This window comes from Pseudophryne corroboree, chromosome 11 (genome assembly GCF_028390025.1).
Source record: "Pseudophryne corroboree isolate aPseCor3 chromosome 11, aPseCor3.hap2, whole genome shotgun sequence".
Classification (NCBI taxonomy): domain Eukaryota; kingdom Metazoa; phylum Chordata; class Amphibia; order Anura; family Myobatrachidae; genus Pseudophryne; species Pseudophryne corroboree.
Window position 1 is genome coordinate 229,702,341 of NC_086454.1, and position 8,479 is coordinate 229,710,819.

General features: G+C 40.2%; 1 pseudogene; it reads left to right on the forward strand.

Annotated features, from left to right (window-relative positions):
• The first annotated feature begins 7,952 nt into the window (after positions 1–7,952).
• On the forward strand, positions 7,953–8,071 carry LOC134971037 (5S ribosomal RNA; annotated as a pseudogene).
• The last annotated feature ends 408 nt before the right edge of the window (positions 8,072–8,479 follow it).

Sequence of the window (8,479 nt, forward strand, 5' to 3'; positions counted from 1 at the left end):
GACCTGTATGACACCCCGCTCTGCTTCATCAAATGTATATGTATCTGATTGAGTACAGCTGTACCCATTGCTTCTTCAATAAACAACACCACTGGTTAAGCAGTTGGGCTGCTTGTAGTTTTAAGGCAACTGCTGGTGTGTATAATTACTCTGCTCCGTCCTTAAGCCTGTACACACATAATTTTCCAACAGGTTATGGGCCACACAAAGTTTAAATATACAAGCCACAAACTATTAAGGAAACCAGAGCAGTTTATAGATGCCATCTTAAGCACATGTACAGTGCAGAATTCCATAGAACACAGCATAAAGACAGAGTGTTCCCAGTGCAGTGTAGCAGCACAGAAACGGATTAGAGCACAGAAGCTGGGGTTTATCAAGTGTGACAATCTGGGGTAGTTAGCCAAGTAGAGGGTCATGTGGTACAGTGTTTAAGTGCTTGAATCAGGGTCACACACAGCTTTTCAGGTTCAAACAAAACAAATTAAGCTTTACTGTCAGCATAAAACAGCATTGAATGAAAACAACAAACGACCTAGCCCTCACTCAGGGCACTAACTCACTGTTTGACCCCTATCTAATGTGGGCATCTGGCCAGCATTCAGTGTCTTAATGTTATCCCTGCCTCTCCCTGACCTGTCATTTTTTCAATATCATAAGTCCAGTAACAGAGATTTGTGGTTCTTTCTGCCTCTTGTAAGCTTGGACGCTTGCCTCTTTCCCCGCTGGGCTCTTTGCCACAGTTCCTGTCTGGCTTCCACAGCCCCCACATGGGATGTACAAACATGCAGCACTTTACTTGACTGCAACAGTCTCTTCTGGGCATGCTGGCATTTTTCTATCCTGTGTGGGTGAATGCCATCCGCCCAAACTGAATCCATGGCTCACTTTAACCCTGATATGCTGATACTGCCACACAATCATGGAAACTTTCTACGTAAATGAAAATAAAACATGAGAGATTGTTGAAAGTGACAGTAGATCCAGGTGATAGTTCAAACCCAAATGATGTAGAAAGAGCCATGGGTATTATTGGCTTGCGTGTAGAGTAACATGTGTAATTTATAATACACAGGAAAATGTCAGCTAAAGACATGTGAACAGCACTGCAAACAGCGTATCAAAATGTCAGCTAAAGACATGTGAACAGCACTGCAAACAGCATATGAGAAGGATAAATGTAAGATGCATATTGAACAACACCAAATTGAGTGACTGCAGCAGAATGAGCAATTATGTAGAAAAAATTATGTCTGTTTCTCAGCAACTAATGTCTGTTGGAGTGCAAGTAGATGATGAAGAGATTGCTACAGCCTGAGTTTGACTTCCTAGTGGTAGCTTTGGAGAGCAAACAATTCAAAATTAACCACAGTCAGAGCAAAGCTCCAAGAATGTGTGCCCTGTCAGTCAAGTAACTAGACTACTACATTACATACAAAAAGAAAATAATTCTGAAAATTCAAGTTCAAGTGTAACAATTGTCACATTATAGGTCACAAAGCATTTGTGTGCAAGCAAACTGTGGGACTAAATTAGACCTGATCGTAGCAGCAAATTTGTTAGCAGATGGACAAAACCATGTGCACTGCAGGGGGGGGGGGGGGGGCAGATATAACATGTGTAGAGAGAGTTAGATTTGGGTGGGTTATATTGTTTCTGTGCTGGGTAAATACTGGCTGCTTTATTTTTACACTGCAATTTATATTTCATTTTTAACACACCACACCCAAATCTATCTCTCTCTGCATGTTATATCTGCCTCCTCCCCTACAGCGCACATGGATTTGCCCATCTGCTAACAAATTTGCTGCTACGATCAGGTCTGAATTAGGCCCAGTGTCAGTCCTATGCAAAGCAAGAAATGCAATGGAAAAAGTGAATCAATATTTGCTGGTTTTGGGTACAACAAAGCCTTTCAGCTGCAATGAGGAGTGGTTCACCACATTAGCCAAATGTGACTCTATCACAATCAAAGGGATTGGCAATCAAATACTTACAGCTACAAACATTGGAACAATTTAAGTCCACTTGAGAATTATAACAAGTACAATGTTACAGAAATCCAAGACAAATCAGCCATTTCCCAAATCAGCAGGCAGAGCTACAAAACCACTTTAGATAGTACTTAAAAATGTGTATGGTCCAATGGAAGTAAAGTCTGTTAGTGGATATACTTTATCATGTTCATAGATGACGTCACATGAATGACATGTCTAATGTAACAAAGAAGACTACAAAAGACTAGTGGAGAATCAAACTGGTCACAGACTCAGGATCCTGAGATCTGATAATGGTGGAAAATACCTAAAAAAAAGGGGTAGAACTCATCTTGAGGAAATATGGAACAGAGTAGTATGGATGGTGTAATGGTTAGCAATACTAACTCACAGCACTGAGTTCATGGCAGGGCCGTAACTAGGTGTGTGCTGATGGTGCCTGGCCCACAGCACAAATGAACTGAGGATGCACCATCTGGCAGCACCACTTCCCCCGCATGGCCGCTTTCTCAAGTCACTACTCACTCCGAGTCCCGCGGGCGCCGCCTGTCTCCTGTTACCACCGTCGCATCTGCAAGGGAATCGGGAGCTCTGCCGTCCGCTATCTTCAGTCACTACTCACTGCGTCTCCAAGTCCTGCTGCCACCTTCCTCCCATCACCGCCTCTGCAAGGGATTCGGGAGCACACTCTCTCTCATGTAAAAAGGGGGACTCTGCCTGCCTAATGTGTAAAAAGGCGACTCTGCCTGCTTAATGTGCAAAAAAAGGGGGACTCTGCTGGCTAATGTATAAAAAGGGGACTCTGCCTGCTTAAAGTGTAAAAAAATGGACTCTGCTGCCTAATGTGTATAAAGGGGACTCTGCCAGCTTAATGTGTAAAAAAGTGGGACTCTACCATAATGTGTAAAAGGGAGTCCTGTGGCCATGCCCCTTCCCCATGAAGCCATGCCCCTATATTTTTGGCACGTGCCTGCGGCGCGCACTGGCACTGTTTTCTCTATGGGGGTGTGTGCTGATGATGTTTATTGCACACAGCGCAAAAATGTCTAGTTACGGCACTGGTTCATGGGTTCAATGCCTACCATGCCCCCAACTGTGCGGAGTTTGTATATTCTCCCTGCACCTGCATTGGTTTTCTACAGGTACTTCAGCTTTCTCCCACAATTCAAAAATATAATTGTAGATTAATTGGCTCCTAACTAAAATTAACCCTACTGTGTAAGTGTGCACGTGGTAGGAAAAATAGACTGTAAGCTCCACTGGGGCAAGGAGTGATGTAAATGGGCAAATATTCTCTGTAAAATTGCTGCAGAATATGTGTGTGCTATATAAGTAACTGGTAATAAATAAATAATAAATAATCCACTTGACCATTGCCTATACTCCTGTGCAAAATGGTGTACGTGAACGAGCAAACCATATACTTGTGTAGAGAGCAAGTTGTATGCTGAAGGATGCAGGCCTAGACAAACAGTATTGGGTGGAATCCATGTCCACAGTAGTTTAACTCAAAAACAATTCTAAGAAAACCAAGTATAAAACATCTCAGAACTTTTGCAAGCATTGCCTCTGCAAGTATTAAAAGAAAGAAGATGCAAGCTGGATTGAAAATCAGTATAGTGCATCATGCTTGGCTACTGCCATGAAAGTAACAGCTCCAGATTGTGGAATCCAGGTGCCAAAAAGCTTGTCAGGGCTAGAGATGTCGGGCCGGATGTAATGAAGTTTGATTTCAAATTATAAAGCGCAACGGAATTTGCTGCGCTATATAAGAAACTGTGAATAAATAAATAAATATATTTGGGGGTTCCCAGCTGAACTGGGACTTTTTTTAAAGCGGCAATCATGTACAAGACAAAACCATGCCTTGTAAACGATTGCTGCTTTAAAAGAATGTCCAAGTTCAGCCAAGAACCTGCACCTCTGGCCAAACCAGACTTCATTACATCCGGCCCATCATATTCAAAGAAACAGCGCAAGTCACAGAAAAGCTGCAATTTGACATGCAAAACAAGTTTGTGTACCTGGGCATGCCAGCAGCTAGATTTGCATTTAAGCCAGAGACTACCATCATGGAACGTAAACCACAGAAAAGATCTCCTGCAAGATAAATACTGGCAAGCCACCTTAGAGATATGATAAATAATTTGAGAGTATTGCAGTTAGTGAACCTCAGACAATCCAGAAGACTAAGCCAAGATTTAACGATGTAAGTGAAAGTCCAAGAGAGGAAAAAGGACTTTGCAAAATGTAAAGGCCACAACTGTGAAGTACATCAAGAATTGTGACAGTGAAAGTAGTTCTAAATTTGTGAGTCGAGTGACTGTTGCTATGGTCCATGCTGTCAGTCAGGGAACTTTTATTGATATATCTACTAAGAAAACCAGACCAAAGTCACGTGATATGTTGATGTCTCGTTATGTGCTTAACCCTGTTTTCTTTTCAGGTCACTACAAAAAAGCTTTGATAGAATGTTTGTGTAACATGGAGAAGCTTGTAGCAAAGGGTGTGGTGTTGAAAATGTAGTGCACTACTGCACAGACTGCATGTTGGTTCCTAAGGAGAGGCTTTAGTCCCTAGTCAAGGTGGCCTCGGAACCTAGAACTGCACATGTGCGGTGCCACCTTATCAATGTGTATGAGAGTAAAGGTGTGGTTTAATGTAGCCCTAAGTTACACAGAGGCTCTAACAAGTTTGAATAATTTTGTTTTTTGAGGGGATTTTAACTACTACAACAACAAACACAAGCTCTTGGTCTCATTCAGAAAGGGTTTCTTGATGTGCAGTAAGAAGTAAGTAAAGAATCTGGTGAAATGGAATAAACTTGTCAGATGTTTAGTCTAGGAAATATTCAAATACTGCTTTAAAAAACATGTCTGTACAAAAATACCTTTTTGAGGCGGGTAGCCAAAAGCATGGGGTCTTCCTAGCATATTGGTACCTATCGGTAGTAAAAGGTTTAATACATAAAAAACTGGTGGAAAAATGTCTGCATAATGCTAAAAGACAAGAAAACCTGTGATCATTTGGTTTTGAAGAATTACAATTATGGAATTGTATTCTTAAATTACAGTAAGGAGGACTAAAATCCCCTTGAAGTTAAGGTTCTCTTAGATTCCCCATTGATAGGAAGACAGATTTTGATTTCAAAAAGCTTCATATTTCTTAAGAAACCAAATTGAAATCAGAAATTGACATAGCCTCAGTGGCCAGAGCTCTAAGAAAATGGGAATATACACTCCATACAGATGTCCAGGAAAAAGCAAATAGCCAATATCTGTTATGCTATATGGGAATTTTTCAAAGAGACATACAATTCCTACATGAAGCTTCTTTAGACACAATTGCTTCTTCAGCGAGATTGCTGGCATCAACAGTGGTGGCCATAATAGTCCTCAGAATACTCCCCTAATCATCAGAAGCTCAGTCAAAAATACCTTATTTAATCTTTTGAAGAAACTTTTCTATTTGGAGAAGAAATAGACTCTGAGATGCTAAAATAATTTCGAAGGAAACCTGACTGATTCCAAGATCCACGTATTTTCATCCTCTTTCATCCTGATAGCAACCCAGATATGCAAGAAGCTATGAGCCAGGAAGACAATACAAAAGATCTAATACTCCTCATACCTCAAGACCTTTCTGGGGTCTGAAAAAGTGGGTAATACAGTCAGACCCCCAAACCCCCTAGGAACTCGTCATACTGCTGGAGAGATTTGGAGCATTGCAGCAAATCACAAAGCCACTTGGCTTTGTGCCAAAACCTATGCCTATAGCACCCATTATTGTACTTAAGCAGGAAATTGTTGTTGAGGGGACAAAAATACATTATGGTAGACATGGAGTGCCTCCCCATAAAGTGGGCCACAGAGACACTTTGGTATTTTTTGCTTGGGAGGGAATTCTCCTTAAGCACTTGCCTGGCATAGTCACATCTGTAACAACCAGAGTCAGGAGTACATCACCTGGCCAGGTCGCATCACATGCAACGCACTGCCCCGCTGAGTGCCCGACTTTTAGATTAGGAGATCCATTCTACACAAGTGAAGAGCAGATCTCCTGTGGCTCCCCAGACACCCTGAAGTGACACGGCGGCTGCTGACATTACTGCCATTACCTGATGATGCCCTGACATGCCATTTCTGTCCTTTAAGCCTGGCGTTTCGTAAGCCCCATCTGTCTTGTGAAACACTTTTCACAGACAGCAACACACTTTTTTTCTCTCAGGGCAATGTCGAAGTCAAAAAAAATTACATAGAGAGAACATACAGACTATACACATTATAAATTGCTATGCTTGCAAATACGCGCAGCGAGCACAGCAATATATGGCAACATACGCATTTACACGGACATGCCACAGACATGGATTCAACACTTATTTCATACAGCACATAATTATAACATATCAAGCGCCAGACATCATAATGATTTAAAATTATATAATGAAGTAATGTCATGTATGTGTATTATTGGAACGAAGCAAGATAGACCTGTGATATTTGGTATTAAAGCAACCAGATTAATGTGTAGATTAATTTGATACTTGTTATTAAGTTGTAGGACATTGCAACAAGTAGTTATGATTAAATGTATGAAATCTAAAATCACTCTTATTAGGACAATGGACAGGAAACTCAGGCCAGCCCTTTGGATGTCTTCAAGGCTGAACCTGGTTAGCATACGAACAGACTAGTGACTCATCATGAATGAGAAAGTTCTCTCCCTTAGACTAGATGTGTGCACTCCCCCAAAACTAGATAACACATTACAGAGACACACAGCAGTTAGTTGCTGTTTTGACCCAGACGATGATGGAGGTGCTGCCAGACCAGTTCCTGTATTTATTTACAGAGAGAGCGAGTGATATGGAGGGAAGACTTTTATATGAGAAAGATATGGTGATGTATTTGCTGGTCTATAACTGTAACTGTATGTATTAACTGCTTACTGTATAAATTGTAACCATGTAACTATATGTATACTGTACATTGTGATACATTGAATACATATCCTTTTAATAACAAATATATACATCAATGAGCTTTGGAACTCAGATAATGTGTGGGTGTATTGTTTTCTCTCATGGGATGCAGTGTTTTGCGATGTATAGCGCACATTCATGGCACATGGTAATAAGATGTGCAGGCGTCTACAATATATATTAGAGTGGGCATTTTAAATATTTGTTAGAAAGCAATTTGGTATTTACAGCAGTCACAGTTATATCTCCACATTCTCTATATCAGAGTAGGTTTCTCTATGTAAAGACTGTCTTCTGACATAGACTCTGGTGCCAATCCTAAATATAGGCTAAAACACTGCTATTTTGGTCTATGCTTTTTTTTCTCAGTATTTGGTAGATATTTTGTGTAAGGATTGTCAATATCTGCAGATAGGCTACTTTATCATCAATATATGCAATCATCCTGTTACACTGCCCTACTTATCAGGACAGTCAGTGCTATTCCAGACAATTGACAGCTAAATATTCTGATGGTATTTTGGTGCAACTTGCATAATATGTAACATATATATATATATATATATATATATATATATATATATATATATATATCTTTTCCACTAAGGTCAGATTTTTATGCTCAAAATTGCTGCTTTAAAAAACATCTTGTGTCAGGAGCATAATATCATTTATGGTGATGGATATATTTTCTATAACTGAATTGACGTTGGATGCTATATTTGTTTATTACAATATATTATTTGGAGCATTTTGCTTTTGCTTTTTCTTTCCCTAATACTTTTTTCGTGGACTCTCATCTACGATCCATGGATCACAATACCACTATTGTGACCATGCCTAACGTAGAAAGCAGATCCACATATTCCTAGCCACTTTACTCATTCAATTCTTTTCTGTCTTCTATCATTTCCTATTCCTTTCAATTTCATATATAGGTGCACTCTCATTGGTATGCAGATCGCATAATCCTCTACTATCATACCACGCTGCTAATGCCCGATCTTGTCCGATCTTGGAAGCTAAACAGCATTGGGCCAGGTTAGTACCTGGAGAGGAGACTTCCTGCGAATACCTGGTGTTGTAGAGTAGGATTTAACTTACTTTTCTATGTGAATGCGACACCAACAGCAGTATCACCACTAAATTCCTTCATCATTTCCTCTCTCTTTGTTTATTAATTTCTCCTTCATTCCAACGCCTAAACCCCTATCAACATATGTATTATTCGTCATTTATTCAGGTGCCTATTGTTGGTGACCATCAACCTTCACTATATCAACTTAATATAAGTAGTCCTAATTGGACACATTTATGATACTCGCATGACCACTCCTCGGTCCCATTAACACAGAAATTCTGTACTGGTCAGGGGAAATGGGGGTAAGACAACCTAAACCTCCTAATGATAATGTGTGGACCCCTTATTCAAAAGTAAAGCATTCAGTACCTTTAATACCAAGAAATAATGACACGGAGACTTGAATTTGGCAGAAAA